At 38.1% G+C, this 25,386-nt stretch overlaps 1 long non-coding RNA gene across 1 annotated transcript in view; it reads right to left on the bottom strand.

Annotated features, from left to right (window-relative positions):
* Window positions 1-4,473: 4,473 nt before the first annotated feature.
* Window positions 4,474-25,386, bottom strand: part of LOC136839717 (uncharacterized) — an 83,600-nt gene continuing 62,687 nt past the window's right edge. The window contains exon 3 of the long non-coding RNA XR_010853435.1: window positions 4,474-4,513. This is a non-coding gene — a long non-coding RNA (uncharacterized lncRNA). The remainder of the gene's footprint in view (window positions 4,514-25,386) is intronic.

Raw genomic sequence — 25,386 nt, forward strand, 5'->3', positions numbered from 1 at the left:
TTTACAACATATGTGTCACACATTATGTATGTGAAGCGGTTCCCACAATGAGATGTGTTGTATCTCTTCAGTTCAGTTCTAGTTTCCATCCATCATTTCTCGTCTGATTGATTGACTATGAAATTCAGGTCTTGAAGACCAAGCGCCGGAACCCATCAGGATTATTCAGTGAAGTAATGAAGGTCAAATATATAAATTAATATGATTGACAATGAATAGGTGGATGATGATATACTAGTAAAATTCAGTGTTAAAAAATGAACGCAAAAAATGAAGAGTGGTCTTAGATAGAGCCAACAAAAGGTTTTCGTCTAAAGTAAAGAGGCTACTGTCTACTTTTGTTATGCCTTTCAGTATTTTGAATGTTTCTATTAGTTGTCCGCGCAATCGTCGTGTTTCTAAGCCATACATGTTCAGGCTCTCTAGTCGTCTTCGGTAACCTATTTGCCTGATGGATGGAATTAACTTTGTGGCTCTTGCTTGTACCCCTTCTAATCTATTTATGTCCTTTCTTAGCGTTGGTGACCAAAACTGTACTGCATATTCAAGATGACGTCCAAGTATGGATGTGTATAGCTGCAGCACCGTTTCCTTGTTTCTGTATTTGAACTGTCTCTTTATGTATCCCACTAGTTTCAGTGCCTTTTTTTTCAGTTTTTATGCACTGTTTTGTGGATTTTAAATCCTTGGTAATAATGACTCTAAGGCCCTCTTCTTGTTCTACACTATTTATGTCATTCCCAAGGAGCATGTAGTTGGCATGAGGGTTGTTTGTTCCTATTTGTAACACTACACTTTTCCAAGTTAAAATGTATTTGCCATCTTTTTGACCAGTTTCCTATTTTCCTTAGATCATTTCTTAACCTTTCCACTGTATCTGGGTCTGATGCATTTACACCTAGTTTGGTGTCATCTGCAAATTTGGTTGTCCTGCTAGTTAAGCCTACATCAATGTCATTAATGTAAATCCAAAACAAGAGTGGGCCAAGGACAGCACCCTGAGGAACTCCGCTTGTCACATCTGCCCGTTCTGATTCTTCACCGTTTATTACGACTTCCAGCTTTCTATCAGTTAGCCAGTCTTCGATCCAGTCTCCAATTTCTCCTACAGTTCCTAAAGGTCTAACTTTTGTCATTAGTTTCTTGCGTGGAACTTTGTCAAAGGCCTTTTGGGCATCTAAGTAGAGTATAACGATTGCTCTACTACTGTCGTAAATACCAAGCATGTTATGAAAAAAACTCCAAGAGGTTTGATAGGCAGGATCTGTTTTGTCTGAAGCCGTGTTGACTGTTTAACAACAGGTTATTTCTACCAATGTGATCCACAATTTAATCTGCAATTATGGACTCAAAAATCTTGCAGGGGACTGGCGTTAGACAGATTGGTCTATAATTTCCTGGCTCTTCTCTTGGACCTTTTTTTGTAAACTGAGGCACATTACTTAGTTTCCATCCTTTTGGTGCCTTTGGTTGTTCTGCAGTTTTCTGTAGAGTTTATTTAGGTGAGGAACTATCTCCTCTTTTAACTCTTTAATTTCTTAGATGAATCCCATCCGGGCCAGGAGATGTAAACTTGTTTAGTTTTTCTATTTTGTTTTTATCGTCTTCAGTAAATATTATTTTGTCAAGCGGTTCTGCCCCTTCATATTTAATAGCTGGTTCAGGGATTGAGGTTGTGTCTTCAATTGTGAACACACTAGTAAAAAACTTATTCAATAACTCCGCTTTTTCCAAGTCTGAGTTCACCAGGTTTCCTCTATTGAGAGAGAGAGAGAGAGAGAGAGAGAGAGAGAGAGAGAGAGAGAGAGAGAGAGAGTACGATCATCGGCTTCATATTTACAGAGAGAGAGAGAGAGAGAGAGATTACGATCATCGATATTTAGAGAGAGAGAGAGAGAGAGAGAGAGATCGAGAGAGAGAGAGAGAGAGAGAGTAGGATCATCGGCTTCATACTTAGAGAGAGTACGATCATCGGCTTTCCTGAGAGAGAGAGAGAGAGAGAGAGAGAGAGAGAGAGAGAGAGAGAGAGAGAGAGAGAGAGAGAGAGAGCACAATTATCAGCTTCATGTTTAGAAAGAGAGTACGATTATATGCTTAACATTTAATGAGAGAGAGAGAGAGAGAAAACGAAACCACACGGTTATCTGCTCCACAATCAATCATTCCTCAAAAAAGAAAAAAACTATAAATCAATTAACGGCATCCAGCTAAGCGTTTGTAATAGTGAAGATGTTACCTGCCAGTATTCATTTAATTTCTCAAAGTCCATCTGACCTCGACTTCCATCTGGGGACATAACACCTGCTTTCATTTTCCAGACAAAAAAAGTAAATAAAAAAAATAAAAAGGTAGAAAACGCGCCGTTTCTTCGGCGCAATCGAGTTTTCTGTACAGGGTATAATCAAGGCCGCCGAAAATAGACCTATCTTTCTGTGGTCTTGGTATAATGCTGTATGGGCCGCGGCCCATGAAACTCTCAGCCGGCCGTGGTGGCCTGTCCTATATCGTTGCCAGAAGCACAATTATGGCTAACTTTAACCTTAGATAAAATAAGAACTACTGAGGCTAGAGGGCTGCAATTTGGTGTGTCTGATGATTGGAAGGTGGATGATCAACATACCAATTTGCAGCCTTGTAGCCTCAGTAGTTTTTAAGATCTGAGGGCGGATAGAAAAGGTGAGGACTGAAAAAAAAAGTGCAGACAGAAAAAGTGCAGACAGAAAAAAGTGCGGACGGACAGACAAAACCGGCACAACACTTTTCTTTTACAGAAAACTAAAAATGAACAACCCTCATATCGAAAGCTCTAGCGTAATCAGCTCAATGAATTAAGCCCCAATTACGGCCATAATGATCAATTGGCGGCAGTCGACCGAAACCTTCGGGACCATGGAAAGTTTCCCGAATGAATTTTCGTTTTAGTGGCGTTTTCTAGTGTTAAGTATCGAATTAACAAGGAAAAGCGTGGAACGCGGACTGGTTATATTCATCTGGTTTTCGCTTTTAAAGTTTGCCTTTGCAATTTCTGCAATGTTTTAACGTCGATTTTATTTTATACTCAGCCAACACCAACGCACCAAATTTGTAAGCTAGCTAATAAATCGTCAAGGAAAATCAAGAGATATCTTTTACAACAAAATGCTTGCATGTTCCGTGAAATATATATCAAACACAAACATAAAAAACTGCAATGTTTTGCGTCGATTTTTCACACTCAGTCAAACAAATACTCACTGAAAATCATCAAATATCTTTCACAAAATGCTTGCAAGGCCCTTGGGAGATATAAAATGCAGACAAACATACAAATGTTTACAAACAGATGCTTGTTACAGAGCCAACACAACCACACCAACCTTGTGAGTTTGCTCGTAAATAATCATGAAAAATCAACAAAATCCTTCCTAAAATGCTTGCGAGTTCCTTGCAAGATGCAAGAACACAAACGAACAAAAATTGCAATGTTTTACGTAAAATTTTTACACAGCCAAAACCAACGCACCTACTTTGTGAGATTGCTAATAAATAATCATAAAAAAATCGAGAATTGTCTTTCATAAAATGCATGCATGCTCTTTGCAACATACAACAAACAAACACAAACCAACGGACAAACTAACAAACGAACCTTATTGCAAGCATAGCCACAGGAAGCAGGCAATAAAAGAATAAATGAAACGACACTTCATCGGAAAAAGTATGACATTCCGCCTGACTACAGGATCGTAAAGTATTGTTTAGGCATCGTAACACGAAAGATTGAGCCGCTCGCTGCTCCGGGAGGAAACAAGGGGACGTAAAGAAATGAGAGAGAGAGAGAGAGAGAGAGAGAGAGAGAGAGAGAGAGAGAGAGAGAGAGAGAGAGAGAGAGATATATATTTTATATATATATATATATATATATATATATATATATATATATATATATATATATATAATATATATATATATATATATATATATATATATATATATATATATATATATATATATATATATATATATAAATATATATATATAATACACGTGTGTGACAGGGTATACATAACCAGAATATTTTTCAACCTGAAAACCACAATTATATCTAATGAAATATATTTTATAACTACACAATATTTGTATAATGATGAAAGTTACTCGCAGAAACGGCAATACTACTCCTATATAAGACATAACTGTGGACTCATGCTTTCACAAATTGTAAGTCACATATTTGAGATTTCCTGCTCGCATAAAGTACATCTAATACACCAACCATTAACATAAGAAATAACTGTAATCGCTCTAATACAATGAGCATAAGTTAATTCGGAAAATGTCCAATATATCTTGGAAAACAGATGTCCCAATAAATTTGTAACGGGTGAAAAATTAGTAATAAATCCGTGTAAATAAAGGATACTGCTTGATGTATCACGATCAGAATGTATCCGCGCGTATCCGGAAAACAATGATTTAAATTTTCAACACTCACCTGACAGCTAAGTCTGGCGTGTATATATAGGAATTTCACCTGTCAAATATAAAAGGGTATAATTAGTTATCAATGTTACTTTAGGTCAAATATAAAAGGGTATAATTAGTTATCAATGTTACTTTAGGTCAAATATAAAAGGGCATAATTAGTTATCAACGTTGCTTTAGAAAGATAAAATTACGCGTCATCCATACCTTACCGGCTATAATTTCTAATGTCAAAAATAATATAAGCATGATGAGGCCATTCAGCGCTGAAAGAGAAATTGAGAGTAAAAAGGTTTTAAACGCGTAACAGGAGGAAAACCTCAAAGCAGTTGCACTGTGAAAGAATTGTTAGCAGAGGGTTGAGGAGAGTAAGATGGAAAAAAGATAATATGAACGGAGGTACGGTCAAAGGGATGAAAAGGGTTGCAGCTAGGGGCCGAAGGGATGCTGTCAAGGTCCTTACGTAATACCTACAGTGCACCGCGCGAAGTGCACTGGCTGCTCTCTCTACGGGATACGGTGTTGCATGAACGCTGATTAGGCTATCTGCGTATAATACGAGCGATATGTGTAGCAGCAACTAGAATAAATGCTGATCCACATCACACCATCACGTCACCGACGCATCACGTCACGTCACCGTCCCATCAGCAGTGCCTTGTATTCACACTATCCATCACGATCCCGTTCAGTTCGTGCCCAATCTCCCAGCAGTCATGGCGCCTCACAGATTTAGCGTCAGAAACTTGCATTATAAGCACCATCACGTCACGTCACGTCACGCCAAAATACTCTTTCCAAGAAAACGTGTCGTGAAGTGACGGTGGATGCCGTGTGCATGATGGTGATGTGACGTGATGGTGTGAACAAATCCATTTGATTACATGGAAGAAATACTCACGTACTTTGACGTGACGTGATGTGTCGGTGACGTGACGTTATAATGTGAATCAGCCATTACTCGACCACTGGTCGTGAATTTTATTCTTAAAACCGAGACAGAGAAATTCCAAAAAAAAAAAAAACAATCAAACCTAAATTTGCCACAACAAAGAACTTGAGACCCTCTTTCTGAATGGACGATTTCACTCCGACGAGACACCGCCATCTCAAGGTTACGACTTCTCAAATGAAACTAATCTCGGGGGAAACGAAGAAGAGAGGTTTGCGTCTCAAGCCTGAAAGTGTCATAAAAGGCATTAAGGTGGAAAGGAATAAGCAGTGGAGGAGAAAGACCGAGACAGAGGCGAGTAAAGGCTGATTCACATTATAACATCACGTCACCGACACATCACGTCACGTCAAAGTACGTGAAAATTTCTTCCACGTAATCAAATGTACTTGTTCACAACATCACGTCACGTCACCATCAAGCACACGGCATCCACCGTCACATCACGACACGTTTTCTTGGAAAGAATATTTTGACGTGACGTGACGTGACGTTACGTGACGTGACGTGATGGTGCCTTATGCAAGCTTCTTACCGCTAAATCTGTGAGTTGCTAAGGTCGGCCACGAACTGAATGGGACTGTGATGGACAGTGTGAATATAAGGCACGGGTGATGGGACGGTGACGTGACGTGATGTGTCGGTGACGTGATGGTAAATGTGAATCAGCCTCTAATGGCCTCCATAGTGTGTGGCCTGTCTGACTTCAGTGTGAGTTTCCCTCTACTAGAAAGTATATTCATAATAAAAAAGTTGGTTGGTGGGTGTTGGGGAGACGCTTGTTTTTCCAATTCTTCGCAAGTAACAGTAATTTACTAACATTTTCATCTATTTATTTAATAATTTGTTCATTTATTTTCCCCCTTTCTGATAACTAATCTCTTTTTTTCGGTATTTCATTTTTCCTTCTGTTGCTTCTTTCAAATGAACACCATGATATTCTTTGGAGGCTTGAATTTCAAGTCAGTAGATATCTTTACCATCAGTCTTTTGTTAACTATTTCAGTCTAAATATTTAAAAATTAAAAATCAGAGATAGGCGCCTTACATAGCAGTATCAAATTCACCTCCATTCCATCACTTTCAAAAACCTAATCATATTCATAAGATATTCATTTCCCTTTAGCATTTGGGATCAAATCCTAATTTTCTCTTTTTACGTCACTGGTGGTTTTTTACCCGAAATACTTTTATAACTTTTTTCGATTTATATTCGAGGGGAAAATAAGAATAGTTCTCGATTTTTGATGCTCGGTTCACTTGAAAAATAATTCAGGATTCCACGTAGGTTATATGAAAGTAAGTGCTTTATTCCCTCAAGGTTGAAATGCCCATTTCTGTCCACGGAAATTTCGACTAAAACTACGGCTGTTGTTTAGCATCTTTTTCTACCAAATTCCCTTGAGGGGAACAAAGGCCATCCAGATTCGGATACGAAATTCGTCAGGACACATTCATCATCATAAGGGCCATTTTGCATTTGGGAAATACAAGAAATGCGCGCTTATAGACAACAACCGTCGCCACTACCTATACCCCCATGGTATCCAGAACCCCTCCCCAAACGAACTTAAACTGCATAATATGCATAGGCTATGTGGTGTGGGGGAGAACATAAAAATAGGTGGTAGGGAAGGGGGAATGGGAAGAGAAGGGGGAAGAAGAGGGAAGGGGTACCCACTCCTGGATACGAACTTCAACTGCATAGTCTGCACATGTGTGGGGGAAAGTTAAAGGAAAACTGGGTTACAGGAAAGGGAGGGGATGGGGGGAGGGGGATGGGGAGGGAGAGGGAGGGGGAGGGGAAGGGGAAGAGAAAGGGTACCAACACCTGGAAACGAACTTATACTGCATAGTCTGCACGTGTGAGGGGGGAGAAGTAAAGAAAACTGGGGTAGGGGAAGGGGAGGGGAGGGGAGGGGAGGGGAGGGGAAGGGGAAGGGGAAGAAGAAGAGGAAGGGGTACCCCTCCTGAAAACAAACTTAACTGCATATTATGCATAAGTGGTGTAGGGGAGAACATAAAGAAAACAGGGGGTGAGGGAGGGGGAGGGGAAAGGGGAAGAGAAATGGGAAGACAAAAGGGGAGGGGAGGGGGGGAAGAGAAAGAGAGAGAGAGAGAGAGGGGGGGGGGGGTACATGACATCAAAATCAAATAATGTCTGTTATTTTCTCGTAGCTGGAATGAAAGAGTTTCGTCCAGAATAACAGGAGAAAATATAATGTAATATAATGCAGGCGTCATCCATTAATTTATTCTGAAAATGAAAGAAAGATTGGACCGAAAAATATATTACGCGGCTTTTTCATCCTGCTGTTTTGTAGCAATGTTTTTTGTTGCGTGGTTTCATTTTGTTGGTTGAATTGCAATGCAGGAATACAATTTCTTCTATTCTAAATGATATATCAAATGCCACAAAATGAGGATTTTTTTCATCGATGTTCTCATTATTGGTTGTGGCTGCCATTTTCAGAATAATAATGGTGAATTAAACATCTTAAAAGGGGTTAGAGAACAATCTTACAAGTAATAGTAATTGCAAAGTAAGTTTTAATCCTCGGCAGAAAAGTTCTCGGTATTGTTCGGAAAGATGATTAAGAAAACCCTTTCATGTAAAAATATACCTTCACTTCTTATATAATTACAGCTAAAAAAATTAGCTCCACGGCCGAAATAAGCACAAACCAAGATTTACATCTCACTGCTCTCATGCTTTTGCGTATAGTGGGATTAATATTCTCAATCATAATCGCAGTGACAGTCGTGTTTTAAGCCAGAAATAGAAGTGTGCCAACATACCAGCAAAAAAAATTAATGACAATATAAAACCCAAATAAAAATAAACTAAGATTTGCTTTAGCCTAACTGAACAATAAAGAGCAAATCAAGACTTTTGTTCCCAAAAAATACTTCAGGACATCCTTGTTTACACACAAAACCCTCGTCATTACAGCTAATTCCAGCTATTCAGAACTTAATATTAATTTTGCATAATGTGGTCAAGTGACAATTTACGATAAAAGAATCTAATCTTGCTTCTCGGCGCAAATGCAGACATTTGATTATCAAAACGGTGGTTGAGAGAGAGAGAGAGAGAGAGAGAGAGAGAGAGAGAGAGAGAATTTTCATTTTAATACAATGTCAAACAAAGGACGAGCAAACTCCCTTGCAGAGAGAGAGAGAGAGAGAGAGAGAGAGAGAGAGAGAGAGAGAAATTTTCATTTTAATACAATGTCAAACAAAGGACGAATATCTTGCAAACTCCCTTGCGAGAGAGAGAGAGAGAGAGAGAGAGAGAGAGAGAGAGAGAGAGAGAGAGAGAAATTTTCATTTAATACTCAAACAAAGGACGTTATCTTGCAAACTCCCTTGAGAGAGAGAGAGAGAGAGAGAGAGAGAGAGAGAGAGAGAGAGAAATTTTCACTCAAATATTACTTAAAACAAAGAATTAATATCGTGCAAACTCCTTGCCACAGAGAGAGAGAGAGAGAGAGAGAGAGAGAGAGAGAGAGAGAGAGAGAAATTCACTCTCAAATGCAACTCAAACCTAAGATTAGCCATCCTGCAAACTTTCGTCACAAAAAAAAAAAAAAAAACAGAAACCTTAGGCGCTTCTCATGCTGACATAACAAATAAAAAAGCTTAAAAAGTCCGCAGTAAAAAGGAATTCAACTCTCTATCACTCCGCTTAACGAGACGCCAAATGAGAAATGAGTTTCGACGGTAATTGGCGAACTTACGACATAATACCCGAATACGAGTAACATTCATAGCTACTAACAGTAAGAATCACATTACGTAAGAATTCCCTCAGATGCAGGAGGTTTCCCTCTTGTGACGTGTGTCTTCTACTTCTCATTATTATTATTATTATTATTATTATTATTATTATTATTATTATTATTATTATTATTATTATTATTATTATTATTCATTGACTTGAATTTCGAGCTTCCAAAGAATTTCAAAGAAGTAACAGAAGGTAATAGGTAATACAGAAAGAAGAGATCAGTTATTAGAAAAGAAAAAATAAATAAACAAATTAACAATTAATAAATATATGGATAAAAATGTAATTAAATTATTAAAATACAGGGTAGTAATGCTAAGGTATAGTAAAAGGAACAAAAGGGGTCGCAGCTAGGGGCCGAAGGGACGTCGCAAAGAACCTTAAGTAATTCCTACAACGCACATCTTAATGGCAACAACAGAGCTGCTGCCTCGCTTTTCAAGTCAAGGATTGTGAAAACTTCGGAAACTTCCGTAATTAACGACTGGGGGAATGCCGGGTCACTTTATTGACCCAATTAGGTCACCAAGATCTGTCGGAGCTTAATAAAGAAAACTTCTTGCGTCGCAAACTTCGTGGACTTCCTTCACTTCTTGAGGCTAATCCTTCGAAATGTGGGAAGCTCTCTACATCAGAGGTTCCAAAGCCCCTCTGGTGAGTTCTGAGAGGGATTGAATCAAATAGGAGATTCGTAATGAAATAAATTTCATACATCTTGGGGACAAACGCGAATGAGATCTAATGAATGTATTATAATTTGCTAATGGTTTTCCGGACAAATGTAAAGTGTCACGTGTCATGTATGCATACATGTATGTATGAACATAGTAAAATTTTTTGAAGATTTTTACAAAATCCATCTTTAAGTCATAAGAAATACACACGCACATATAGAGTAATATATATAATATATATATACATATATATATATATATATATATATATATATATATATATATATATATATATATATATATATATATATATATATATATATATATATATATATATATATATATATATATATATATATATATATATATATATATATATATATATATATATATAATATTAATGATATGTCTAATGATATGTATGTGTATTCTATAAAAGTAATGTGTTTTCTGTATTTTTTATGTATTTTCTTTTATATTTCTCATGTGTTGTGAAATATAACAAGGTGATTTCATGGTATGTATGTTATGTGCAATGCTTATATACTTTCTCTTGCGTTTGTCAAGTATTGACTGCAATAACTTTGAAAATAGTCTTTATGGGAGATATTAAGTGTCAGGTTTTAAAAGGGTTGGCTGGTTGTGTGATAAGCTAAGATGTCTCTTCCTGTAGGCTTGTGTTTATTCAGGTGGGTGACCACAGGAAATGCTGTATGGAGAGAGACCCCAAAAAGCCACTTATGTTGTCAGTTAAAGGGAGATGGGATAACAAGTTTGATAACCATGGCCAGTTTAAAAATTTATTGTTTACACAAGTGTTAAGACAGGAAACTGTCAATCATTCAGATAAGAGGCAGGCCTGTGTAGTTCCCTGAGCCAGAGAATAATTTCCCTATCTTTTTTCCCTCTTCTGGGGAAGAAAGTGTTTTTCCTTTCTTTCCCAGGGAAGAAACCCAGTTTATTCCTGTTTCTTCCAGGGTGACCATCTTATATAAATGCCTAACTGGCAACCCAGGTTTAATCTCATGTAAGAATTTTGGTAATACCAGTTAGTTCATGTAGAAGAGTATAAGATTGTGGTCACTCTCCCAAACTTATAAGTTTTGGAAACTTTTAATAATATTTAATGCTCCCTTGGTAGAATCTGATATAAGAGAGAATATAATGTAACAGGCCTCGGTAAAAGTGTATATTACTACAGTAAAGGAAAAGGAGTTGTGTATTGATGTGCAGAAACTGGTTAAGGTAAAGTGGTATTTACTTATTTTTTACCATTGTAAAAAGGTGGATGTAATCTTTTAACCCTTAATGGACAGATTGAGCTTCAGTGTGAAGTAAAACAGGTTTGGGGAGGTGGACGGATTGAGCTTGAGTGTGAAGCAGAATTATGCACCTCTGTTATGGTAATAATGATTCGAAACAAAAGTGCCAATACTTCTATATGCTATAAATTCACTAATGGCAACTTTTATACATACGTGAGAGTTAGGCCAGTATCAGTAATGCTTGTGACTTCAAGGGGGAAGGTACTGCATCTCTCTCTCTCTCACACATGAGTTGTTGTGTAAATTTGCTTGTAAATATATGAAGGGGTTCCTGTTGTTTTTTGTTTCTGTCTTTTACTATAGTATGTCGGTTGTAAATGTAATTTTACAAAGAAAATTGCAAAGAAATATTAGAAAAAGCATGTAAAAGTAAAAAAAGTTACTGAATCTTCCTTCTCGTAAACTTACGTGAATATTTTACAACAAATATGCAAAAAATTTGTTACTGCTTTTATTTCTTATCTGTTTTGATATTGTGTGAGCAGTAATAATAATATTATAAAATCCAAAAAACTTATTTATTAGAAAAAACATATATAAGTTTGTAAAATTTACGACTGTCTTGTAAATGAGGCCCCACAAGGGGTTGTAAATAGTCATTTTCAACTTCTCGTGGAAGGTAGGGAAAATTTTTTAGAATTTTTTTTTTATTTATACAGTGTGAATGTACATGTCATTCTCTTTCCATTGGTGTGATTTTTTTTTATTTTGCCAACCTCAAAGTTTCCCTGGTCTGGGGTGCTGCACATTGATAAATTATGCTGTCCCTTAAGGGTTAAAAAGGTGGATAAAATCTTTAAACAGATTTTGCCTTAGTGAAATTAATGTTGATAAATTTTTTGTAGATTTTTATATGTTCTTGTTTTTACATTTTTTTTGTGTTCTTGTGTTTACTATTTCATAGTGTTACACAAAATTTTATGTTGGTGATTTAACTTTGATTTAATTAGCACTTTATATGTGTTGATACTTTAACATTGCATACTTGTTTTGATGTTCATTAGTTAAGATTTCTTTTTTCAAATTTGGAGTAAATCTTAATAGTTTGAATTTTGCTTCATTAATGTAATTTCTTGATAAATTAAAGTTTTGTTAATTAATCTTGTTTAAGAATTAACTAAATCTTGTGTTGTTTTCAAGTAATAGTAAATTTTTTCAGTTTGTGAATACTAATTACAACTTTTGAAGTTAGAAATAAATTTTTGTATATAAAGTTTTAAAAGCACAGTGTTTCATTTTTTGACCACTAGTGAATAGGGTTATTTGTGTATGCACAAGGTAAGTGATAGACATGTTTTGTTCTCTTCTCCTAAATGAAGGTGAATGAAGACCAGGGAAACAATTATAGTTGTTTAATGGAGTGATGCCCTTTCCCCTCTAGTATATTTATTGCTTAACGTTATTACCTCACTCATAACCCGATAAACTTAGATTGATTTTTCAAGTGATAAGCAAGTTTTAAGGGATCACTGTTACTTTTAGTGTTCAGTTGTAATATTATTGTTATGAGGTTTCAGGTATCTGGCCGAAGTGAGGTAAATTTTTGGATTTAATAGTTGTATAATAACCAGGTGCTTGATCACTTCGTGACAATATATGTGGTGCCCAGACCAGGGAGAACAAAACAGAATATTACTCCGATTTATGGTTATACTGGTGGTGTTAGGGGTATATTTTGATAGGAGTGACCACATAGTTGTTTTGAATTGTATTGTACAATATTTAGTTGAGTAAATTAGAGAGAATGGCTCTGTTTGAAGTTCAGGAGTTTTTAGGAGCTCCATCCATCACAAAGTCTATGGACGAACTTGAGGAGTTAGTAGTCCTAGAGCAATATCTGAGAGGAATTCCTGAACACATAAGAACTTATCTGAGAGAGAGAGAGAGGTTAAGAAACCTGACAAAGCTGCTACACTGAGTGAAGATTATAATATCATAAGTAGCAGAAGGAACTATAATGTCAAGTACCAGAACCAACAACTCACAGGTTATAGGTTTCAGTCAAATTTTATGAACATTGATGTGAGAAATCCTTCTAGTAGCTATGCCAGTACAAAGCCAGGATATGCCCCTCAGCAACTGAATGGTAAACCCTCACTTTCCAGTTTCTCAAGACAGATGTAGAAGACTATTGTTGTTTGCTACAAGTGTGGAAGAGTTGGACGCTATAGTCGAGATTGTTATAAGATGCAACAGCAGACCAGGCCAGTTGGAAAAGTGGTAAAAGGTAACCAGGTAAAGCCTATTACAAGGAATAGCATGGGAAACACTGAGACTAGACAAGCCGAGTGTTTAGCAACCAGTGGAAGTGGCTGAACAGTGTGGAGGCTTTTAAGCCATATATGAAGGTGAGCTGACAACTCCCTCCTTGAGTGTGCAGGTACCAGTCAAAATATTACGTGACACAGGAAGTAACCATAGTGTGGTAATTCGTGGTGCTCACCCACAGGTGGAGAAGAATCTCACTGGAGATTCAGTTATTTTGAAGGGTATAGGAGGAGAGGAAGTAACTCGTATATGCCACTTGCATCTGTCCTCTGAACTGGTGACAGGAAGTATTGATTTTGCTGTAAAGGACTTACTAGGTGTTAAAGGTGTGCATGTTTTACTGGTTAATGAAGTTGGTGGTATACCCTTCGTTCCTTGTCCTATAGTGACAGACAAACCGTTGAGGATTAGTCCTACAGTAGAGATAGAGAAAGAAAAATCCCCACCTGTTTCCAAGTTGTGTAACTACCAGGAGTATGAAGAGAACTACATATGGAAGTGAAAAAACTGAGGATTTACTTGTACCAGAGGATCAAGTGAAGGATCTTTGAGCCTGAAAGAGCTGTTCCAGGAAAGTGAAGATTTCCCTAGTGTTAGAAATGAAGGAAGTATCCAAGAAGACGAGGATCCTGTTGTTATTGAAGAGACTCAGCGTAGTCAAAGTGTTCTTGAAGACAGTCGTGAAACTACAGTAGCAGAGTTGGCGGATATTGAGAGTTCAACCCTTGAAGTTGGTCAAGTGACTACAGAGAAGCTAATAGAACTACAGAAGAAGGATACAATGTTGGCGGATTTGTTCTTCAGAGTTGTTGATCAAGAAGAGATGTAACAATCTCCTACCTGTTATTACCTAAAGGAGGGATTGCTAATGAGGAAGAATCGACCTTCAGATATTCCAGGAAATGCTGAATGGGGGAATATCATTAAATTTTGATTCCATCTCCATTGAGAAAACAAGTAGTATCAGTAGCACACGAGTCTGGATATATGGAAATCAGAAAGACTGTTGAGAAGATTATGAAATATTTTTTCTGACCTGGACTTCACAAGAATGTTAGCAGATTTTGCAGAGAGTGTCATACATGCCAGATAGCCAGAAAACCAAATGAAACTATTCAGAAAGCCCCCCTACAACCCATAGAAGTTAGAGGAGAAACCCTTTAGCAAGGTGATAATAGATGTGGTTGGACCACTTCCAAAAACGAAGAAAGGACATGAATATTTGTTGACATTAATGTGTCCAGTAACAAGGTATCCTGAGGCGATTCCTGTAAGAAGTATAAGTGCAAAGGTAATTGCTGAGAAGTTGGTGGAATTTTTCTCCAAGTTTGGAATACCAGAAATTGTGCAAAGTGATAGAGGAACAAACTTTACTTTAAAATTATTCCAGGATGTGATGAACGTGTTAGGAATGAAACGACAGTTATCAACCGCTTACCATCCAGAGACTCAAGGAGCCTTGGAAAAGTTCCACCAGACTTTGAAAAGTGTTAACAAAGTACTGTAATGAATCAGGAAGAGAAGAGGATGCTGGTTTACCTTTAATGTTATATGAGGTTAGGAATGCTTACCAAGAAAGTAAGGGATGTTCCCCAAATGAAATGATTTTTGGCCGAGATGTGAGAGGTCCGTTGAAGATTCTTGCACAGAATTGGGAAGAAAATCAAGAGGAAGTCCAAGGAGAATATGTGAAGAACTTGAGGAAAAGGTTAAGAAAAGTTAGAAAATTCTCTTTAGAAAATCTGAAAATAAGTCAAGAGAAAATGAAAAGGAAATATGATGCTAAGACTAAGCTAAGAAATTTTACTGTTGGACAGCAAGTTCTAGTGTTCTTACCTGTGAAAAGATTTCCCTTCACAAATAAGTTTCAATCCTTAAGTTTCAAGGATCAAACTTATATGAATGAAACACCAGGAGAAGGAAACGACAAAGGAAGATATGAAACCTTATGAAACCTTACATCTCAGAGACTAGAACTGAAACAATGTCTATAACCCAAACAACTTCATCTACAGAAGACGATAATGGCTATGAATTGGGAGCTGACAACAAGATGAATAATTCTTCAATACTGGAAAATTTTGAGAACAAACTAAAGCATCTGAGTCCTGAACAAAGCAAGGAATTAAGTGAAATGATTCAAAGTTTCCCTGAAATTTTTGCAGATATACCTAGATGTACCGACTTGGCAAAACATGAGATAAAGATCACAGAAGAATGCAAGGTCATTTAAAAAAGGAGCTTACAGTGCATAACCTTTTCATCGAGATGTTTTGAAAAAAAGAAGTTGAATATTTATTTCAGCATGGATTAGCAGAACCCAGTTCAAGTCATTACAGTTCTCCTTGTGTGTTAGTGAAGAAACCAGACGGCTCATTTAGGATGTTTACTGATTATAGGAAGCTGAATTCCATCAGTGTGGCTGACAATTATCCCTTACCTCTTATTGATCAATTGGGCAAATCAAGTTTGTTTCTAAAGTAAATGAAAGAGTTACAAAGATTTGTGGATGTGCCTAGAGTTTATCGCCGATTCTGTTCAAGTTTTGTCAGCCAAAGTAGCTCCCCTGATTGATTGTGTAACCATACTGTGTAGAGAGAGAAAACATTTTTGGAAGGAGCAATGTAATTGTCGATTATTTATCCCGTTCTGAATCGTTGGATTCAAACCCGGGATAATTAACCTTCTGGGGGGAGGAATATAATGATATGTGTGTATTCTATAAAAGTAATATGTTTTCTGTATTTTTCGATATGTTTTCTTTTATATTTCTCATCAGTTGTGAAATATAACAAGGTGATTTTATAGTATGTATGTTTTGTGCAATGCTTATATATTTTCTCTTGTGTCTGTCATGTACTGACTGTAATAACTTTGAAAGTAGTATTTATGGGAGATGTTAAGTGTCAGGTCTTAAAAGGGTTGGCTGGTTGTGTGATAAGATAAGATGCCTCTTCCTATAGTCTTGTGTTTATTCAGGTGGGTGACCACAGGAAATGCTGTATGGAGAGAGACCCCAAAATGCCACTTATGTTGTCAGTTAAAGGGAGATGGGATGACAAGTTTCATAACCATGGCCAGTTTAAAAGTTTATTGTTTACACAAGTGTTAAGACAGGAAACTGTCAATCATTCAGGTAAGAGGCAGGCCTGTGTAGTTCCCTGAGCCAGAGAATAATTTCCCTATCTTTTTCCCTTTTCAGAAAGAAACTTTCCCAGGGAAGAAACTCAGTTTATTCCTGTTTCTTCCAGGGTGACCACTTATACAAATGCCTAACTGGCAACCCAGGTTTAAGCTCATGGAAGAATTTTGTTAATACCAGTTAGTTCAGACAGAGATTTGGTAAAGACAGGGTGCTCTCTCTCTCTCTCTCTCTCTCTCTCTCTCTCTCTCTCTCTCTCTCTCTCTCTCTCATCCCCTCTTCATGCAGAAGAGTATAAGATTATGGTCACTCTCCCAAACATATAAGTTTTGGAAACTGTTAATAATATTTAATGCTCCCTTGGTAGAATCTGAATTATAGAGAGTATAATGTAACAGGCCTTCGGTAAAAGTGTATACTACTACAGTAAAGGAAAAAGAGTTGTGTATTGGTGTGCAGAAACTGGTTAAGGTAATGTGGTATTTAGTTAATTTTGACCATTGTGAAAAGGTGGATGTAATCTTTTAAAAAGGTGGATATATTCTTGAAACAGATTTTGCCTTAGTGAAATTAATGTTGATAAACATTTTGTACATTTTTATATGTTCTTGTTTTTACATTTCTTTTGTGTGTTATTGTGTTTACAATTTCATAGTGTTACACAAAATTTTGCGTTGGTGATTTAACATTGATTTAATTAGCACTTTATATATGCTGATACTTTAACCCTTAAGGGACGGATTGATCCTCAGTGTGAAGTAAAACAGGTTTGGGGAGGTGGACGGATTGAGCTTCTGTGTGAAGCAGAATTACACACCACTGTTATGGTAATAATGATTCGAAACAAAGGTGCCAATACTTCTATATGGTATAAATTCACTAATGGCAACTTTTATACAGACGTAAGAGTTAGGCCAGTATCAGTAATGCTTGTGACTTCAAGGGGGAAAGTACTGCATCTCTCTCTCTCTCTCACATGAGTCTTTTTGTATATTTGCTTGTAAATATATGAAGGGGTTGCTGTTGTTTTTTGTTTTTGTCTTTTACTATTGTATGTCGGTTGTAAATGTAATTTTACAAAGAAAATTGCAAAGAAATATTGGAAAAAAGCATGTAAAAGTAAAAAAAAAGTTACTGAATCTTCCTTCTCGTAAATCTATGTGAATATTTTACAACAAACATGCCAAAAATTTGTTACTGCTTTTATTTCTTATCTATTTTGATATTGTGTGAGCAGTAATAAAACTTTAAACAAAATACAATAAATTTATTTATTAGAAAAAACATACATAAGTTGGTAAAATTTACGACTGTCTTGTAAATGAGGCCCCACAAGGGGTTGTAAATAGTAATTTTCAACTTCTTGTGGAAGGTATGGAAAATTTTTAAAATTTTTTTATTTATACATTGTGAATGTACGTGTCATTCTCTTTCCATTGATGTGATATTTTTTTTTTTATTTTGGCAACCTCAAAGTTTGCCCGATCTTGGGTGCTGCACATTGATAAATTATGCCGTCCCTTAAGGGTCAACACTGCATACTTGTTTTGAAGTTCATTTTTCAAGATTTCTTTTCCAAATTTGGAGTAAATCTCAATAGTTTGAATTTTGCTTAGTTAACATAATTTCTTGATAAATTAAAGTTTTGTGAATTAATCTAGTTTAAGAATTAACTAAATCTTGTGTTGTTTTCAAGTAATAGTAAATTTTTTCAGTTTGTGAATTCTAATTTAACTTTTGAAGTTAGAAATAAATTTTTGTATATAAAGTTTTAAAAGCACAGTGTTTCAATGAAGAGAGTTATTTGTTTATGCACAAGGTAAGTGATAGACATGTTTTGTTCTCTTCTCCTATATGAAGGTGAATGACGACCAGGGAAACAATTATAGTTGTTTGATGGAGTGATGCCCTTTCCCCTCTAGTATATTATTGCTTAACAGTTATTACCTCACTCATAACTTGATAAACTTAAATTGATTTTTCAAGTGATAGGCAAGTTTTAAGGGATCACTGTTACCTTTAGAGTGTTCAGTCACAATATTATTGTTATGAGGTTTCATGTATCTGGCCAAAGTGAAGTAAATTTTTGGATTTAATAGTTGTGCAATAACCATGTACTTGGTCCTTTTAGGTAATATATATATATATATATATATATATATATATATATATATATATATATGTATATGTATATGTATATATATATGTATATATATATGTATATATATATATATAAGTATATACAGGTATATGTGTATATATATATTATATATATTCATATATATATGTATGATGTACAGTATGTATGTATACAAATAAAAGTATGTGTACATAAATATACATATGTACACATACAGTATATATATGTATATATGTATATATATATATATATTATATATATATATATATATATATACATATACAGTATATATATATATAAAGTATATATATATATATATATATATATATATATATATATATATGTATATATATATATAGTATATATACATATATATATATATATATATATATATAAGTATATATGTATATATACATACATATATATATATATATATATATATATATATGTATATATACATATATATATATATATATATATGTATATATATATATATATATATATATATATATATATAGAAATATATAATATATATATATATATATATATATATATATATATAAATATAAACTGATGTCTTGATTGTGTGTATATATATATGACATATAGCATATGTATATATATATATATATATATATATATATATATATATATATATATATATATATATATAAATATATATATATATATATATATATATATATAGTATATATATATATATGTATATATACATATATATATATATATATATATATATATATATATATATATATATATGTATATATATATATATATATATATATATATATATATATATATATATATATATATATATATATATATATATATATATATATGTATATATATATATATAGTATATATATATATATATAATATATATATATATATATATATATATATATATATATATATATTACATAAACTGATGTCTTGATTGGTGAGAAATTGAAACAAAGTTTGTATTGATGCTGCCACGAAACCAAGAAAGCCCAGCTTATGAGCAAAAGGAAAAGTTAGTTGAAAACTTACCTTAGATTTTCCTGGATTTACAATTGAAATGAGGAAGGTCGCCATTTGGGAATTAGAATTTCATAAATCTGTGTTTATTTACAGAGACAAAAAGATAAGTAAACAATGAGACAACAAACAACACAGATACCTAATGGGCCGACTCATTACTAGACCCATGGAACAATAATGCAAAATGATTGGCAACATGCAAGTTGATTAATAATGGGGCCACGTGCAATACAATCAGTCCAATGATAATAATAATATTTAGTCTTGCTCCGATTACACGAAATAGTCTCAGATAATGTAAATGATGGAACTCCAGGATGGAGAATAATTTTTCATATGAACATTTTTTGGCCACAACGACGGTAATGACTGCGACCAGGAATTTTCAGGATTTTTGGGTGGCAGACGAAATACTGAAGCACGGAGTGCGATCGGTCCGCTTGTCTCTCCTGAAAGAGACGTCCCAGATTAACCACAGAGACACACTGAAGGGAATGGAATCCCCCTTATAAATGGGATACTCTACACTTAAATATTAACCACTGCGTAGCCCAGCAGATAATTATAATGAAATCACGTAGGCACAATCTGGGGAATCAGCCGCGTGGCTCTAAACAATGAACACGCGCGATCGCACTCACAAAGAGAAAATTAACACTGGTATTACTAACCCATTAGCCCTTAAATTGCACTGGGAGAGGGGATAATTGATGATTATCACGGGATCTTACTTGAATTCAAGGCAATGTAAATGTCGAGATAAGGGAGGTGAGGCAAGGAAGGACTCATCAAAGGAGGATTGCTTTGTAGAGAAAGGAGCAAAGTTTAAAGATATGGGATATTTTTGGAGTTTAAGTGGGAGGGAAAAGGGCTGGCTATTGATCACTTGCAACGCATCTAACCTTGTGGGCGACCATTGTAGGCGCCTTAACAATTGTCCCAGCAGTCCCGCTGGGCTGCCCAACCAGCTGAGCGGAAAGACGCAGCACGGCACTACTGGACAAGGTCACAGAGGATCTGTTGCTTCCAAAACATGGTGTCTTGAGATTCGAACTTTCTTTGGGCTGGGAATTGCATTTGCAAGTGAGTCATACGCCAGCAAACGAAAACAGAGGAAAGAAGGCCTTAGACTAAGTGTTACAGATTAAATCCTACCTCACCCTAGCCTGATATGCCTATTTGACCTTCCCTCTATACTATATGCCCTCCCATCACAAGTGATGGGGTGAAAAGGGGGTTTTCTTAATGTTCATGGATCGTGATTTCCATTTTAGGGAGGGGGTATGAGGCTCATTCTCCCCTCGCGGTGCTAACGGCTATCTGTCTAAATATGTTTCAAGTTCTGTCCGACACTGCCAATTTCCCGGCTCGACAGTCAAATGAATAGTAGATTATTTCAAAATTAAATGATGCCTGAAATTCTACAGGAGGGAGGGGATGCATATCCTTGACAGGTCCCCTTGTGCAAGGCTCCTCACACTTTCGGGTGTGAGGGTCTTATTAATTCTCCTGACTGGCTCAGACCCCACATAAGGGGGATTGTATTCTGCACATCTAAAGGAACCTACCCAATCAAGAGGGGTTCTGAATTGGCTAATTTACAGGCTCAACCTGCCCAAGGTATAGACATGCCTACTAACTGGCTAAGATGATGGGAGCAAATCTACTAGACAAATGCACACTGTAAACACCTAGCCTAATCCTAACCTACTATCCCCATGACTTACGCTGAACGCGAGCGCTGGCACCACCAATGGCACCGCAATGAGTTATGATCGCACTGTTTACGACGACGCAACAAATTGAAACATGACGACCCTGAAGGGTGATTCACAATGTATCATTACTTAATGTATCAGTTTGAGTCTATGGGTTGGAAGACGTTAGTTGAAAAGGGTTAGTAGCACAAAGACCTAAGTGGTTACTGTTAATGCTACTGGCCTGAGGTCACACACAGGCTACCTCTCGGGCAGGTGCCAGGATCGCTCTGATGGAAGCGCACCAGTGCCAACGGCACAAGTGCCAAGAGAGCTTATGGCTCTGACTCGCTAAGTGAATTTCTTCCGCCCCTTCTTCTTCTTCGGGGGCCTCCAGGGTCTGGCTAGGCCATTCCTAGGGGGCGAGGAGGATACTGACTCTGAAGAACGGCCAGGAGTGCCATCAGGAGCAGGATCAGGGGCAGCCTCAGGGGCCACGGTTACCCTACTTTGGCTGCCGCGACAAATCATCAGGGGAAGAGAACCAGCACTGCGCCCTGCCAGGCAGTTCCTGGTCGCACTGCGAAAGGAGGTAATGTCCAGGCCCGTCAGAGGGTCGTCCCCAGCAGGTGGAAGAGAGTTAGAAGAAGAAACATCAGGGGTCGGAGGTTCGCACTGGACGATTATCACGGTTGTGAGAGTTGGTGGATCTCCCGTAGGAGGATCCGAGTCATGTTCTGGATCCGGCACTGGCACCAACTCAGGGCCAGGCACGGGAAGTACGCTTGGCAGGGAGCATCCAGCCGAGATAGGCGGAGCTTGGCACTGACCAGTGCCTGCAAGTGGCACTGGCAGCGAAGTGTTGTCAGACACCGCTGAAAGGGGACCCGGGGGATCAAGACCCTCAGAGTCCTCTGGCATGATTTTGACAGCGATTCTGTCTCGTGAGAGGATTGGGCCTCTTGGTTCGGTGTAGAGCGGGCGCTGCATAGCCTACCGGGGCACTTGGACCATCTCTCGGAGTGGCCCCTTACGTTGCAGGTCCTGCAGCGGTAATTGGTGAGATCCCTTCGTGAGGAGGGAGTAATGCATTGGTGGCCGTCCGGTCGCAAGACCCGCGGACTAGGCCTGGAATGTGGATGTGGTGGCTCAGGTTCTGTTGCTTTTATGCGACAGGAAGGTTCGGCTGACGGTGGCACAGCTGTCACAAAGGCTGTGTCCCTATCCGAAGACGTGGCGCTGGATGTGCTGGCAGAAGCAGTCAGGCAACATAGTGATGTGGGGGTGGGACATCCCCAGAGGATGTCTCGACCAAGCAGGAACTCTACTCCGTGCCTAATTCGCTTGACAACGCCAAAACAATGAACCTTGTTGCTCCAAGGTAATCACTCCGAGCTCAACTGTGGGGATCTTTCGCCTGTGACCGTTCGTCCACCCAGGTCACAGTCCACTCAGGTGTCCCTCTACCTTGGCACTGGCTGGCACTGGGGCCCGATCGATCAGACAATGTCTGAGCCAGTGTCGTGCGTAGTTGGCAGGTGCATCTGGGGCTGGAACCATTCAGGAAGCCACTGAGACGGATTCGTGTCCAGACCCTTCAGGTGAGTTCTCTCCAGTAGCTGTTCAGCCATGAGGCAGCAGGCAGTGTGGCACTAATCATGTTCACGTGCCTGGGCTGACCACATGTTTTGGGTAAATGGTGATACCCAGCAGAAGAGTGTCCTGAAGCTCCACAGTCTCGGCAGGGGCCCCGTGGTATGTTGATTTCCGCAGTGACGGTGTGCTGGGAAGACGTGTTGAATTTGGCAGAGAGGAGGACTGGACGGTTGCCGGTAGGCCGTCGAGGGTTGTTGCTCCCTGCTGATTGCTGTCTTTATAACGATAATCTGCTTGCATGGCCATACCTTTTACAAATGGGGCACGAGGTTTGTTAGGCGGCGTTCCGTGAGCGATGGAGGCCCGAAAGGTGACCGGCGGCAATCTTATTTTGCGCTGTAAGGTGCCATGGGAAGGATTATCTCCCAGGCATCAGCTAAGCGGCAGGTTTCTGAGGGTAGCTGGCTGCCATCATTACATACACAGCCAGAGGTTCGGCGCACACTGGAAGAGGTCCTCCAGCATGGTCCGGCTGAACAAATCCTCAAAGGTGTCGAACCGCATAGACTCTAACCAGCGGGTCCCAGCTTGGGTCTTGAGACAGGCCCATTCTGTCCAGGACCAGCCGACATTCTTAGCCACACCTCTGAATCTTTGTCCAACCTCTCAGGTGATTTTATACGTCTTTAAGCGATGGTCTTCATGGACGGCAGCCATGTCCCCTCGTTGATCTCTCCAGGGCTCGGTGAGCAGCCCTAGCCTTCCCATTCTGGGTGCTTGGTAAGCAGTAAGGCCCCTTCAGCCAGGCTGATCTACAGGTCTCGAAGAGGAATTGATCTCTTCACATTGTCTGCTCGTCTTCAGTCCATTTTCCACAAGCTACTGACTGTCGACAGAGAGGAATTTATAGATGGAGTGGGGCTAGAGGCTTGTTTTTTGTTGCTAAAGCTTCTATGCTTCCTTCTTGGCCTTCCAACCTGAGCCCATGTCTTGAGGGCTAGTCTTCATGCTGTCTCTCTTTCTTTCTTCTCTTCTCAGCTGCTCGGCTTTGCTGTTTTCCGTTCTTTCTCTTTCTTTCTTCTCCATCGCTCGGCTTGCCGTCTTTTGTTCTTCTTCTTCATACTTTCTTCAGCACCATCTTTGCAAACTTTGAAGGCCTGGCCAAAAGACCGTCCTCTTTCCTATATATTAAAATACAGTTCTCGGTTGACATGTTGCTGATGGGGAAGGGGTGCTGAGGAGTTACTTGGGTGTTCTCGAGGAACAGGTTTGTGACGATGAGGAAGTGTCTCAGATTAGTGGCACTTCAATGAGTGGCACCTTCTTTTGAATGAAGTGCGTCGCAAGGTCACACTAGGGGAAAGCGCTCCTGAAGGAAGTCTGAGTCCCGGGCGTGACACGCTAACAAATCTGAGTGCTCCTGAAGGCTCTATGGTCCCAGGGCGGATGAACTGTTAATGAGGTGTTCCTGAAGGAGCTGCGGTCCTTATGGGCAGAAACGTGTCGGTTGTATGGCACTCTGTTTCTTCAATGCAGGTGCAGGTGGCTTATAAGAGGTTGCTTTTGGTTGCGGCACTGTGGTGCTGGTGCGCCTGTGGAGCACGCAAAATGTCAGTGCATGAATTGGCACTGACAGTGAGGTACTCTGCCTGAGCAGAGGTAGGGAGTGTGCTGCAAATGAGACTCAACAGAAGGGGAAGAGATAGGAAAGTGAAAGAGAAAGATAAGTGCTTCAGTGATTATGCTTAGCAGTGCCGCAGATTAAAGTGGCACTGAGGAGAATTGGAAACTGATGTGACACTTATGGGTAGCTAGTTATGAGAACCATGAGCGCTGCCTGACATGAGGACAGGTAGGCTGGGCGAGGGGAGACACACAATGTGCAGTGTTTTTTTAGCACTTGCAACAAGCACGTCTGGAGATAAGGATATACCCCCAACCCTGCACTCCAGTTGGAACACGTAACAAGATATAATATATATGCGCTTTATAGCGTAATATGATAAATGGTTTGAGTCTGAAGCACTTGGAAGGAAAACCGTTAGTGCACTTATTCGTTAAACACAAGTGCTCAAAAAAACTACGCACTGTGTATAGGATAAAATTTAAATGGGTAATGAATTTGAAATTCCTGATTGCTATTAATATAATTTTTGTATCTGCCTTTTATAATTTGTGAGTTGGTCTCAAACTCAAGTAAATTAAGTTTGTCCAGTGTTAAAATGAACGAATGTGAGAGGAAGAGAGGATAAAAATCTTCTCTCTCTGTGGGCGTTATGTAATGGCACAAGGTTTGT

This window comes from Macrobrachium rosenbergii, chromosome 6 (genome assembly GCF_040412425.1).
Source record: "Macrobrachium rosenbergii isolate ZJJX-2024 chromosome 6, ASM4041242v1, whole genome shotgun sequence".
Classification (NCBI taxonomy): domain Eukaryota; kingdom Metazoa; phylum Arthropoda; class Malacostraca; order Decapoda; family Palaemonidae; genus Macrobrachium; species Macrobrachium rosenbergii.